General features: G+C 41.3%; 1 protein-coding gene across 1 annotated transcript in view; it reads left to right on the top strand.

Moving 5' to 3' along the window:
* The window catches only part of LOC113406856 (FRAS1-related extracellular matrix protein 2-like), a 206255-nt gene that overhangs the window by 87367 nt on the left and 103285 nt on the right, over positions 1-15603 (top strand). The window lies entirely within an intron of this gene.

Consider the following 15603-nt stretch of genomic DNA (forward strand, 5'->3'; position numbering starts at 1 on the left):
CCTTTCCGGTTTCAATGCCCTATGTGGGACTCATGGGCAACATATAAGGCCCAATACACTGCACCCTCCTCACCACCCAGGGGAGAATTATGGTCCCCACCAGGATCACCAGTCCCCACTACATCACTGGGACCAGAGGACACAACACAAGAACCCGAGGGGAAATGGGCAATGAAAACACATCGCCCACACATAACTTGCAACACATGACGAAGCCGTCATGCCACCTCCTCCAACAATGGCGGATGACTTCAAACAATTCTAAGACTTGTTTAAAAGCGTAGCAGCCAATCAGAACATCCCCCTGGAGGAAGTCCAGGAAAACCAGCACAAACTACTGCAAATCCTACAACCATCATCCACCTCTAACAAACATTCACCCAAATCACCTTCAATCTTTTCCAGAGCTCTTCCTATAAATGACGCAATTCTTGAATCTGCAGAGACGGTATGGCCAGGGCCGGTGCAATCACTAGGTGAACTAGGCGGTCGCCTAGGGCACCAAGTGGTTGGGGGTGCCAAAAAGCGGTGCCCTGGCTTGGCAGGGAGGAGCCGCCTTTCGGAGGCACCGGAGAGCCAGAGCCTCCGCCAGCCATGGAGGAGCCGGCACGGCGCAGAGGGGCAGCAGCCCTGCAAAGGTGGCAGCGCCGCTAGCGGGGAGCAGCCGTGCCCCCTGCCCCTCCTGCCCAGGCTGCAGTCTGGCACCCCCCCAGAGGCTCCTGCAATAGATGCATGCGGGCAGCGGCCCCTGTGCGCCCCCTATCGCCCCCCCATATTTGGCCATCATCTACAGCATTTCCAACAAGCCTGGGAGCACAATACCCAAGACCGCTGGGTCTTGGAGATAATAAAATTGGGCTATTCCATCCCCTTTACTTCTTGTCCCCATACCCTACTCTCCTCCCTGTCCCACTTCAGGGACCCTTCTCACGAGCAGCTTCTCAGACTGGAAGTAGAGTGCCTACTACAGTTAGGAGCTGTGGAATCTGTACCAATGGAATACAGGGGGAAGAGGTTTTATTCCCATTATTTTTTTGACACAGAAGAAAAGCGGGGGATAGACTGCCAAAAACTCAACAAATCCATTCCCTCTGAAAAGTTCAAGATGGTCACTGTAGGCATGATAATCCCCACACTGGAACAGGGGGACTGGTTTTCAGCCCTCGACCTACAAGACACACATTTCCACATCACGATTCATCTAGCCCACAGACGATTCCTCTGATTTACAGTCGGACATGAACATTTCCAATACCATGTACTCCCATTTGGTGTCTCCATGGCACCGAGGGTGTTCTCCAAGACCCTAGCGGTTCTCACAGCACACTTACACAAATGTGGGATCATAATCTTCCCCTACCTCGACGACTGCCTCCTCAAAGGATGCACCTACGCAGAGACAAACATCCACCCAAATCACCTTCAGTCTTTTCCAGAACCTGGGACTCCAAATAAACATAACATCCACACTAATACCGACTCAACAACTGGAGTTCATCGGGGCACGCTTCGACTCAGTACAAGGCAGAGCATTTTTCTGAATGCCAGAGTTCTAACCATAAAATATCTGGTAGACACAATCTCCTTCTTTCCCCAAATTGAAACAAGAACTTGTTTCCAAATATTAGGACACATGGCTGCCACCACATACGTAGTAAAGCACACCAGACTACACATGTTAATTCCCAAACTAGTAAATACCCTATCGTGCCCATCTAAGACAGCTTTCAATTCATAGGTGTGTGAGGCATATATTTTTTGTATGATATCCTTACATAATGAAGTGGGGACAACAGCTCTCTGTCCTCGAAATATGATTCCATCCTGCACACTCAGCTCATCTTTAATTTGAAAATATGGTTCTGCTTTTCCCAGTACTGGACTTTTGTCTTCTGGCCACCCTGCTGGTATCACTCTTGTGACTTTCTGTAGTTGGATGTTCTTTTCCGTAGCCTCTTAGATTTCGATGTTAATGAATTCAGTGTCATGATCTTCTTCCCCCAGCTCGCTTATGCTGTGTATATATGGCCTGCTCAGGGTGTGAGCTAACACCTGTAGTCGTCCTGGACAATATCTGATCTGTGACTGGTAGCACTATCCTGTCCCAAATGAGGGAGTCTGGCAAATCCCCAAAATTGTATGTAGCAGCCACCATGTGTAAGGCAGTAACATATGGGTCTCTCACCTTCACTTTGGATTGGTATCTACTGAGAAACCTGTGTCACTCTGTAGTTTTTTTGTTCTGCTTTTGGGGAGCAGTAAACCCCCAGGGCTCCTAGGACTGCTGTGAGGCTTGTGGCAGTGGTGAGCTTCAGAGAGCTGCAGACCTCTCTGCCTTGTTCCCCAGTAAGGTAAATTAACAGTTTTGCGTTCCTACCATTGTCATTGTCCTGCATGGCCAGGTCTGTGTACAGCTCAAGCTCCTCCTCCTCTGACGTTGGGGGCGTCAGACCAACCTCCATGGCTCACGCTGCCAGCTGCTGCACTTCAGAGAATTCTCAGCTCAGATGCTGCCACCATGTTTCATTAGCAAAGAGATGCTGAATGCAGGTTAAGTTGAACAGGTGGGGCTCTATTAAATCCTGTGCACTGCTCTGTCCATCTGGATGAGTTGTTCCCTGTTTTGCTGGTGTCCTGTCAGTTACAGTCTCTCCAGGGAATGATTCCCTGGTTGCTTTGTTGAATTCCTTCATTAGGATCCTGATTTTGCCCATTTCTTTATATATACTACCTGACCTTTATATTTCTCTCTCATATCTCCCACTCACCCCCTTCACTTTTTGTTGTAATGCAAATACACAGAATACTTCAAATTTAAAAAATTTGCTTAAACATTTGCTTATTCTGAACACTGGCAAATACAGCCATTTACAACTTGTTTCTAGGTTGTAGACCTAACCCCCACCCACCCCAGAAAGTTGTGGTAGCTGTTGACAGCTATCTATTCTTTATATGTCAAGTAGGGCTGTCAAGCGATTAAAAAAATTAATCACGATTAATCACACTGTTAATAATAGAACACCATGTGTTTAAATATTTTGGGATGTTTTCTACATTTTCTAATATATTGATTTCAGTTACAACACAGAATACAAAGTGTACAGTGCTCACTTTATTTATGATTACAAATATTTGCACTGTAAAAAAACAAAAGAAATGGTATTTTTCAATTCCCCCATTACAAGTACTATAGTGCAATCTCTTTATTGTGAAAGTTGAACTTACAAATGTAGAATTATGTACAAAAATACCTGCATTCGAAAATAAAACAGTGTAAAACTTTAGAGCCTACAAGTCTACTCAGTCCTACTTCTTGTTCAGCCAATCGCTCAAACTAACAAGTTTGTTTACATTTGCAGGAGATAATGCTGCCCGCTTCTTATTTACAATGTCACCTGAAAGTGAGAAGAGGCATTCTCATGGCACTGTCATAGCCGGCGTCGCAAGATATTTACGTGCCAGATGCGCTAAAGATTCATATGTCCCTTCATGCTTCAACCACCATTCCAGAGGACATGCGTCCATGCTGATGATGGGTTCTGTTCAATAACAATTCAAAACAGTGTGGACCAATGCATGTTCATTATCATCATCTGAGTCAAATGTCACCAAGGGAAGATTGATTTTCTCTTTTGGTGGTTCGGATTCTGTAGTTTCTGCATTGGAGTGTTGCTCTTTTCAGACATCTGAAAGCATGCTCCACACCTTGTCCCTCTCAGATTTTGGACGGCACTTCAGATTCTTAAACTGTCGGTTGAGTGCTGTATCTATCCTTAGAAATCTCACATTGGTACCTTCTTTGCGTTTTGTCAAATCTGCCATGAAAGTGTTCTTAAAATGAATAACATGCTGGGTGATCATCCGAGACTGCTATAACATGAAATATATGACAGAATGCAGGTAAAACAGAGCAGGAGGCATACATACAATTCTCCCCCAAGGAGTTCAGTCACAAATTTAATTAACTCATTATTTTTTTAACAAGCGTCATCAGCATGGAAGCATGTCCTCTGGAATGGTGGCTGAAGCACGAAGGGGCATACAAATGTTTAGCATATCTGGCACATAAATGCCTTGCAGTGCCAGCTATAAAAGTGCCATGCAAATGCTTGTTCTCACTTTCAGGTGACATTGTAAATAAGAAGTGGGCAACATTATCTCCTGCAAATGTAAACAAACTTGTTTGTCTTAGCGATTGCCTGAACAAGAAGTAGGACTGAGTGGACTTGTAGGCTCTAAAGTTTTACACTGTTTTGTTTTTGAGTGCAGTTATGTAACAAAAAACCACACTACATTTGTAAGTTGCACTTTCACAATAAAGAGATTGCACGATAGTACTTGTATGAGGTGAATTGAAAAATACTGTTTCTTTTGTTTATCATTTTTACAGTGCAAATATTTGTAATAAAAATAATAATATAAAGTGAGCACTGTATACTTTGTATTCTGTGTTATAATTGAAGTCAATATATTTGAAAATGTAGAAAAACATCCAAAAATATGTAATAAATTTCAATTGGTACTCTATTGTTTAAAAGCGCAATTAAAACTGCGATTAATCACGATTAATTTTTTAAATTGCGATTTAATTTTTTTGAGTTAATCATGTGAGTTAACTGCGATTAATTGACAACCCTAATGTCAAGCACTGTCTGCAGTTCAGTGGACACCCAGCAGTTACATTCAATCAGGCACAAAGTAAGGTTGTGATGCTAGGAAGTGTGTGTTGTCTCCTTAGAATCTGAAAATCCATTGTTTTGAGATAAGGATTAATTAGAGGTTGTGATTCTTCATTACTCTGAAAATATATTGCGTTGCAGTGGCATATATGAAGCAAACAGAGTTCAGAAAGGGAGAATTCAGAGGAAACCTCAGATAGGGTGTCATGATGGCATTTGAAAGGGGCTTGTAAAGATGAAATATTTTAATTTGTTTCAGATGACACTATTTGACTCTCTTACACTGTAGAGATGGTTAAAATCAATCTCAAAACCCCATTCAATGGAGCATATAATGTACTGGGTTTGCTTGTGTATGTTACTGCTGCCGTTAGGATTTCTAGACCAAAGAAAGGCAATTTTGTAGAATATGTGAGTTCTAATTATGGTATGTTCCACAGCAGATAAACAGTGGATGGTGTAGAGCTCTAATACTGTGAAAAATGAGCATTTGTTACCTATTCTCTAAACATTTCTTTGGGAAAATTCTATATATGGTAGAAGAAATGTTCATTGTGTAGATCTATGTTTTCTGTCATTTGTACTAGTGTGCACAACACCTATAACATACAAGGTTATAGTACTATGGAAAATCAGTTAGAGTTGACTGAAATATAGTTCCCAAACTAAACATATAAAATCTGCTATCTATATTTCTCTGACTGCAGTGGGCATTGGTCAGAATTGTCTGGGATTTATGTACTCTGAACATGGGGAAGGAGAACTAGCATAAAAGAGAATCGGGCTACAACCCTGCAGGTGGCTCCCCACAGGTAGACCCCTGAGATGCCACTTCAGTTGATCTCAGTGGGGCTCCATGAAGACTCAAAGGTCCACCTTCGTGGTGTTACATGCAGGACTGGGGCCATTAGCATGTAAATCAGGTGGGAGAGACAAACTGGAACACAGGACGTGGGGATCTGCCAATAATTTGTATTTCATGACAATAGAAAATCGATAAGAGGAAACTGATGAGGAATTTAAAGAGGCAAGCTATTTTTAAATGCTGCCTCGATGATCAGACAAGAACAATGCATATACAAATCAAAAGTCAATTAGCTTGACTAGTGAGGTTTGACTAAGGAAGTAGAGATCAAAATGGTCTGTAAAATGCTGGACTTGGAGACAGGAAGTTGAGGGAACCTCTCACGGGTAATTTGGGGACAATAGTCCTTTTATGGGGACAAGGATTTCTGTATTTCTTTGTTATTACTCTTGATCAAAAACTCCATTGTGGAAATGGTGTTGTAACCTCATCCTGATATGATAATGAAATCTAATACCTGGGATTTGATAAACAACTCTGGTGAGGGATGGGGAGAAGGCTTCAATGGAAACAAAGAGGGAGGCTATGTCTGTGCAGATCAGGGAATGGTCAGAGGGAACTGATCTCTAGAGATACAAGCTTTGCTTTTCTCCTTTCTGTGACTACAAGGCTTTGTCTTCATGACAAATTTAACTTGGACTCAACTGTGGGTTTTCCCCTCACCATACTTCACTTTCACACATTTACACACCTTTATTAGTGCCACACGACATGGGAGCCGCTGCTTCTGGAGCTATAAAGCAGACCCCAAGTATCTTTTATTGCATGTTGCTTCCCCAAGATAACCGCAGTGAAAACATGCAACCATGGGCAGTCACAGAAAATAGAGATATGACGGTCCTCCAATCCCTTTCCTTCATTCAGTCCCTTGGCACCTATTCCTTTGTACTATCCTGCTGTCTATCTGTGTTCTGACCCCTGATCAGAAGTGGACTTTCAATTTGCCCCAAATATCAGGACTGTCCCTATAAAATCAGGACATCTGGTCACCCTAGCCTCTGCTCAGCATCCTACTTGCAATTAGCAGTGTACCTACATACAGTTTCTCCAGCTTCAGCCATCACAGGTCTTTGATAAAGCAGAACAGTGCCCACTAGTGAACTTCTTAAACTAGATTTCAAACACTACATTCCAAACCTGTATTTCTAGTCCAACTTTTTGATAACTCTCAGACACTGCTTTAGTACCTATAGTTGAATTTTCAGTGAGAGCCATTAATAACTTGTCAGGCTATTCCAAAAGCTCAAAGTGGGTGAGGTAATATCTTTTATTGGATCAACTTCTGTTGGCGAGAGAAACAAGCTTTTGAGCTTACACAGAGCTCTTCTTCAAACCTTCAGATTAGCTCAAAAGCTTGTCTCTCACCAACAGAAATTGGTCTATTCAAAGATATTACCTCCCCCATCTTTTCTCTCTAATACCCTGGGACCAAGATGGCTACAACACTACTGCATATTCTAAAGCAGGGGTCGGCAACCTTTCAGAAGTGGTGTGCCGAGTCTTCATTTATTCACTCTAATTTAAGGTTTCGCGTGCCAGTAATACATTTTAACGTTTTTAGAAGGTCTCTTTCTATAAGTCTATAATATATAACTAAACTATTGTATGTAAAGTAAATAAGGTTTTTAAAATGTTTAAGAAGCTTCATTTAAAATTAAATTAAAATGCAGAGCCCCCGGACCAGTGACCAGGAGCCAGGCAGTGTGAGCGCCGCTGAAAATCAGCTCACGTGCTGCCTTCGGCACGGGTGCCATAGGTTGCCTACCCCAGTTCTAAACTCTGGCTCATTCAAGTATTTAAAGTGAGGTAAAGATAGAAAAGTACTAGGCTTTAAAATAACCTTTTTCTCCCCATGCTCTTCTTACCAGGCAGATCATTAAGAGAATAATTGTTAATTGTTTTCTTTTTCTTTTGACTAATTTTGTTCTATTTTATGTTAAGTTCAATTAATTTCAGTTTCTCTTTGGATTGATATTTCCTAAATGCCCAAACCAAGGAATTTACTGATATGTTCTCTGCATGAAACTGCCTCCCACAGTCCCTAGAGTGAGCAGACAAGTAGCCCCACAACAGCCTGTGAATGCGACCATAAAGTGATATCGTGCGTTGTGGTGCTATGAATCTTGGGATACGCTCCCAGATAGCTGTATTGCTTGTCATAGCCAGATATTGTGCTATTGTGGATGTAGGGAGTGACAGCACACTGTGTATCGTTGCACTTTTGCAAGTTAGGCTACCACAGGTTGACTGCCCCGTGATTGCTTACACCAGGGTTAGCATGCAGTGAGGACAAGGATGTCTAGAATGTCTATCTAGTTTAATTCATGAGAAGTGTAAATGTACACATGTTGTGCAAACTGTTTGTGTTGCTCTATTACTATTTTCTCTCTATTTTTAATAAATCTTGTTGTTGAGAAAACTACTCTTATAAGGTAACTTCACTCAGATGGCCCCAAAGAAATGACAACACCTCCACCTCCAAGGAGAGGTGCTGAAGGGGAAGGGATTCTGGAACCTAACCCTTCACTGATGATCTCGGCAGAGGAGGCATTGACAGTGGTGTTCTTTCCCATGAAGATGTACTGTTAGTGGCTACAGCATGCAACTGTGGGTGAAATCCAAAGACCAAGGAGTTGATGGGAGTTCAGGTGATAAACACAGGTTGTCCTTTTAGTGTTTCTGAGCCCTGTTCTGATGGCCACTGTATTCTAGATCATACTTCCTTTTGGCACACATTTCTGATTGTGATTCGGTGTCTTGTAGTATGCATAGTTACCAAGGGACCATAACACAACATTTATGGTTTTCATTATCTTTATCTACTTTGGAAATGGAGAGCTGTCATTCAGTTAACAGAAGCATACTTGTTTGGGTGGCGTTTGTATCCCACCTCAGGTGTTATTGACATATCCTGTCATATAGAGGAAAATGATACACACCCACCAAACCTTCTGTATGTGCCATATTAATTTCAGTCATAAATGCTGGTACTGAAATCTCGGCAAGTAGAACTAATGTTAGCATCTTGGCAAGGGATTAGACTAGATGACCCTTGCAATCCCTTCTGACCCTATGGTTCTATGATTCTGTGATTCTAGTTGGCTGAATATTCCAGGCATGCCGAACTGCTAAGGTTCACTCTCAGTATTCCTTACTACCCAGCGCTGGAGGTGAGAAGGAGGGGACCACTACTAGCCCTAGTAATCTTGGAGTTCGTAGAGCTAGATTTTTATCTCGGTCATCAAACTCCAGTTTAGTTCTATACATTTACAGTGGCATACACTGAGAACAGAAACTGATCCTTAGTGTTCAATATTTTCAGGCTGCAGTTATGAAGAAAACCATGTCAAAGCATGCCTCCATTCTTGGAAAAGGAGCGTAAGAATGAGGCTGTGGTAGGAAAAGAAAGAAACCCGGGTGTTAATGTGGGTATAAAATATTAATAATAGAACCCCTTCCAGAAAAATCCATCATATTTCAATTGTGATTAAAAATTCAGAGCTTCATAAATGCTAATAAATGTAAAATATGCAGTAATGTAGAAAATTGATTTTGGAGTACGTTGTCAATGAGTAATCAAGCAAAGAATTATACACTGGGCTACAATAATATGATTTTGTATCTTGAATAAAAACATTTGGGATGAGGTTCCTTAAACATAAAGGCTAACTTCTCAAGTGCATCTGAGCTCCAGCCTTGCCCACAGTGCTGGAGAGGCTAAGAGCAGATGGTATAGAGCTGGCTATGACAGCTTTATGTCACCCAGTAGTAATCCCTGTATGTTAGGGCAGCTTTCCACCATGGGAGTGAATGCTGAGGATCTGACCCAAGGGTTTTATCCTGTATTTTTCATGCAGTTTTTATTTCCTTTAAATGCATGTGGCCACCCTAGGTACGCTGGTGAATTAGAGGAACCAGAAAGGTGTAAGATATTCAGATTTTCAAGCATCTGCTTAAATGGGAGTGTTAATTTTGTATCAGTTTTCCCCATACCGTAGTGTAATGATTAGTTTCACCCTTTTAATTTTCTTTTAACATAACTTTTTGTATTCAGTAATTGGAACTGGAGATGCTACATGACTTGACTTTTCTGGAAGCGGCCCTGCTAGAAATAAAGAAGTTAGTGACTAATTTGGCATCATGAGTATTTAAATGCATTGGGTTTTAAGCATAATCATAGTTACGCCATCAAGGGCAAATTTCATTGATGTCAATGGAGTTTTCTTGGACTACATCATTGTAACTTGGCCCTCAGCCCTTTTGTTTAGTCTTAAAATCACTATGGTAATGGCTACCCTCTCTAAATCTCTGATATATTTGTATTACAAGCACTTATCTGGGAGAGGAATGAAAGCAAAACTGTCATTGATTTATAGTACCTTAATTATTTGCACAGCAGTTTGGCTTAAACCCAAGGGAAGGGTTCATGAGAGATACAAACTCCCTTAATTTATTTGCAGGTATTTATTTTATTACCATAGGCAGCACAGATAGTGAATTAAGCCGGAAGCCAAATTAAGGTGGCACAGGCCACCTTAATTCTGTCATTTTTTTTCATAGTTGTGTGCTTGACTTTAAAACCTTAATATTCTTTTAATATAGTTTTGGTTTTGGATGTAATATTTTAGTATGCTAGAATGGAGCATGCGTAGTCGCATCCTATTCTGAAAGGGATTTGAAATCAAAATAAAACTCTCTTGTTCTCAGAATAACATTTGACACTCTTTAAATTATTTGTATATTTAATTTAATAATTTCTGCACAAAAGACTTAAAAAATATACAATTTCTTCACCTAAATTTATAATCTGCCAATTATTATAGTACAGTGCTGCTCATTTGAATAGAGTTAACGATATTGTGTATTATAATAGTAACAACAGGCTTACATAAATAAAGGATATGTTGAAGGCCCTCTGAAAACCTCACCCAAAAGTTTGTCTGCCTACAATAAAGTAGTTTAAAATCTGGAGAGTCATCTAAAAAAGGAGTGGAAGTTAGGCAATATAAAATGTTTTACATTAGTCTTCTCTCTGAACTTTTTAATTGTATATTTAATCTAACCTTACCTTTCCAACAGAGTAAATTTTACCAATCTCCATAGCACAGACAACAAAAATAAATTAGTTTGGTACCTGGGAAATTAGGTTTCTCCATGTGAATGTTTTTCTTTAACACCAGTTTGTTTCTTTCTGTTAAGTAATAGTTTTTTCATGTACAAAACTGTGTGCCAATATAAAGTAGACCAGAAAGAGGTTTAAACTATTTAAAGCAGTGAGCAAGAAATTTGAGACCAATTACAAAACCATTAATAAGCTGTTTAAAACGTTGTGTAAAAGCCTGTGTCTGCAACACAGTATTAAAAAGTATCCCCATGCACTTTTGCCTTAAAAAGCTAATAAGGGACATTGTCATAGAAATGTACTTCTGGAAGGGACCTTAAGATGTCATCAAGTCCAGCCCTCTGCACTGAGGCAGAACCAAGTAAACTTAGATCCTCCCTGATAAGTGTTTGTCCAACCTGTTCTTAAAAACTTCCAATGATGGGGATTCCACAACTTGCCTTGGTAACTTATTCCAGAGTTTAACTACCCTGTAGTTAGAAAGCTTTTCCTAATATCTAACTTAAATCTCCCTTGCTGCAGATTAAACCCCTTACTTCTTTTCCTACCTTCTGTGGACATGGAAAAAAATCAAGCATCGTCCTCTTTATAACAACCCTTAACATATTTGATGACTATTAACAAAGTTCCTCCAACCTTCTCTTCTCAAGAATAAACATGCCCAGTTTTTTACCTTTCCTCATAGGTCAGATTTTCTTAACCTTTTATCATTTTTGTTGCTCTCCTCTGGAATGTCTCCAATTTTTGCACATCTTTCCTAAAGTGTGGCACCCAGAACTGGACACAGTACTCCATCTGAGACTTCATCAGTTCTAATTACATTCCATGTCTTACATATGACACTTCTGTTAATACACCCCAGACTTTTGTACTCCACTTAGCAATTTGTCCATGGTTCCTTTATTTGGTAAGATTCCTTTTTGATTTTCATGTAATTAAAGAGCTCCTGATTGCAGTGGTGCTGGAACTCCATGGCACCCCCTGGCTTGACGTAGTAATAACAAACACCAAATACATGGTTTCCAATCCATGATCAGCACCCTCACTATAAAAATTGTTCCAGCACCCCTGCCTGATTGGCCTTTTACTATTCTTCCTGTCTTTCCTTCATATCGGGATAGTTTGCAGTTGTGCCTTTCATATTGTCTCCTTGAAAAACTGACAGCTCCCCTGAACTCCTTTTTCCCGTAGATAGGCCCAAGGGAATAAAAACTACCAGTTCTCTGAGTTTTGTAAAGTCTGCTTTTTTAAAGTCCATTGTCCTTATTCTGCTACTCTCACTCCTTCCTTTCCTTCTAATTATGAAATTGACACTGAACTTCACTAGGCTAATAGAACCATGTTTTAGCTAAAGTAAATACAGGCTTAATTAACATTGAATAGATAGCTGTATTTAGTGTTTTAACTGTTGTGCTCAATGTATAAACACTGTACAGCAGTGGTCACCAACCCATAGACCGCAATCAACTGGTCGATCCTGGAGTCTCTGCCAGTCGATCGCGATCTCTGTTCGCTAAAAGTCCAGCGGCGCAGCCGGGCTAAGGCAGGCTCCCTGCCTGCCCCGGCCCCACGCCACCCTGGAAGTGGCCAGCATGCCCCTTGGGGCAGAGGGCAGGATCTCTGCACACTGCTCCTGCCTGCAAGCACTGCCCTTGCAGCTCCCATTGGCCTGGAATGCACCCTAGCCGTGAGCCCCCTCCCATAGCCAGCACCCCAAATCCCCTCCCACACCCAAACCTCCTGCCCCAGTCCTGAGCTCCCGCTGAGAGCCAGCACCCCATACCCTCTCCTGCACCCCAACAGTCTGCCCCAGCCCGGAGTCCCCACCTGCATCCAAACTCCCTCCCAGAGCTTGCACCCCTCACCCCCTCCTGCACCCCAGCCACCTGCCCCGGGCTCAGCCTGGAGCCCCCTCCCACACTCCAAATCCCTTGGCCCCAGCCCAGAGTCCGCACCCCTTCCTGAACCCCAACCTCCTGCCCCAGCCCGGTGAAAGTGAGTGAGGGTGGGGGAGAGCAAGCGATGGAGGGGGGGGGGAATGAAGAGAGCAGGGTGGGGCTTTGGGGAAGGGGCGGGGTAGATCCTGGGTTGCACTTAAATTCAAAAAGTGATCTTGTGCATAAAAAAGTTGGAGACCACTGCTGTACAGCAATTACTGGTACATCCATTTGTAAGACTCCCCTCTCTCCACAACAGTTGGTACAGTTCAAAGGAATAATAATAGGTTAGGTCAGTGACTGCAGCATGATACTTTGATAACTATTTTGCTTCCATTTGCATAGTACAGTAGCTTTCACATTTTTTCTGATAGCTCCATAAAGAAGAATGTATAATACAATTATAAAATAAATAAAAATAATAAAGATATCCTATCTCCTAGAACTGGAAGGGACCTTGAAAGGTCATTGAGTCCAGCCCCCTGCCTTCCCTAGCAGGACCAAGTACTGATTTTGCCCTAGATCCCTAAGTGGCCCCTTCAAGGATTGAATTTATAACCCTGGGTTTAGCAGACTAATGCTCAAACCACTGAACTATCCCTCCCCCCCACTGTATAAAGGTTTATCTTGGGAGCAGAGTGGAAGTAACTTAAAAGGCTGTCTGTTTGTTCAAGGGAATGGAGTGGAACACATTATTAAAAAAACCTTCCATTTGTCCCTTCCTACTGTAGTTAAAATTTGAGAGGACTAAAAGACTCGAAAATATTTCTCCTGCAGTCCAATAAAATATATTTTGTTTACAACTTTTATATAAAAATCTTAAATGACAATAGTTCTCGAGTCAATTCTCTGCACAGTTTAGCCATCAGTTATCCCTGCAAACCTTGCCCTTCCGCAGTGCCTTGTAGGAGGGGAGCCAGACTGCATACTCTCACGGGAGCAAATAGGCCCATGAGTCTGTTGATAAGAGGACATCTTTGTTCCCAGTGCTAGATATATATTTTTCCCACGACCATGCTGATCACTGCTTTAATCTTTCTCTGGAAATGAAGGGCCGAGGCAGAGTAATGGCAAACAGTCTCCACCATGTTGACTCACTCAATATTGATGGGTTCTGAACTTCTGTCTGACAGTCACAATACCTATATTTACAATCTGATATTATGTTGCCCTTTCACCTAGGATAATCTGTAGCAGATGGAAGTAAACTGTACATCAGAAAATAAAACTCTGCTATATTTTATCATCATCATTTTAATCTGTTTGCGTGGGGTTTTTTGTGCTTGTTATACAAATAAATAAGCATGTGCAACCAGTACATAGCTCTCTGCCAGTGATACATCTGTTACCTCTGTGCAACTCTTATCTTTCCATCTGACAAAAACGTGTTCTTATGTAGGCCTTTAAAGTGCCATCTGTTTACAGATGTTTCTTCTGAAACATTTATTTTAGAGTAGATTAAGCTCTGTCTGTCTGGTTTGTCTTTTTTTTATAGTGCCTGTCTTCACCATATCTAAGTGCTATGTTCTTCCGATTGTGTAAACTCTAGAAGGCCATGTAAAGTAGGTGCATTTGAGTGTGACTGGTGCTAGGAATAGGGCAGGTCCATACCTAGCTTGCGGGCTTGTATTATACAGATGCTTGGAGTCGAATGGGAAGGAAGGCACGTGAATGAGTTCCCCTTTCCAACTCTGGATCCTGTTCCTCTTTTTCATACTTGCCTGGTCACAAAAGTAGAGTACTCATGATGAACAATATAAGCATTATCCACACAGGAATGGGAGGAAGGGTGTTGTAGAGGCTCTTTCAGTGATGAGTGTGTGGGTATGATCTTCAACGTGATGGCCATGTCATCAACACATAGAGCTGCCATCCAGGAATGCCATCTCAATCCATATTGACCATTCAGTCTTCCCACTGGGGTGGCACTGCCATGCTGGACTTCACTTGCAGTGTCTGAAGGCATGGCAGTCAGGCTCTGCAGCGTCCCAGACCGTTCCTGGGAAGTTGTGCTGCTGCTGCTGCTGCTTTACTAGGGACGTTCCCCACTCAGGATTTCAGTTTGCTTCCATAGGTGTGGTACTCAGTTGTGCCATAGGGTTGCTTCTTGTGCCATGTCACAGACACTGTTAGGGACAGTACTTGATCTATATGTGTAGTAATTTAAATTTCAAAAAATCCCAGCCGGCAGGGTGATTCAGTTTGGGGGCTTAATCAATAGAATATATAAATTGAAAGCCTTAGAAGAAAATAATCATTGCTGAATCTAGTATACATGCATGTGTTTTCCCAAAGTGATTCATGGGAATGACAATAACCATCTGCAGTGCTCTAAATCACCTTACATTATGAAGATAAATCATGCTTTTATGATTAAGTTTACAGTTATAATTTCATATGCTTTTGAAGAGTATCCCACCTATCAGGAAGACATAATCTTTCTCAAACCATTTGCTAATAAGATGTGAAAGCTGTGTCATAAATATGTTATGTAACACATACCTGACATATAATCGCTGAGCCAGAAAGACACTGGATCACTGAACAAAACAATGATCTTTCAGAGCACGCTGTATGGGTAAAGATTAATTTCCCACGTAACCGGAATTAGTCTCTTTGCAATTGTGGAGTGATGTGTCAGAAGTTGTATTTAATTTTGCTGTAGCAGTTTGAATGATTGCAGATATCATCTCCGATTTCTTAAGATAATATGTGCCTTCCTTTGCTTGAGGCACTCTGATCATATCTCAGAAGTTCCACATGATATCCTGTGTAATGTGTGTTTTGGAAATACAAACTCAGATTTGGAAAGTTTTGGGTCATTCATTCATTTGTTTTAAATACAGGGAACTCAAGCATTATTTTGATGAAAACTCAAAATGGATTAATTGGTCCATATCCTAGTTGTAATGTGACCTGTTCTATGCATCCAGCATAGAATTTGTTTCTGTGTATATGAAATGTGTCATAGACTACTTGATGATTAGTTTTTTTCTTACT

Source organism: Terrapene carolina, unplaced genomic scaffold (assembly GCF_002925995.2).
Source record: "Terrapene carolina triunguis isolate 2854851 unplaced genomic scaffold, T_m_triunguis-2.0 Scaffold142, whole genome shotgun sequence".
NCBI classification, from domain to species: Eukaryota; Metazoa; Chordata; order Testudines; family Emydidae; genus Terrapene; species Terrapene triunguis.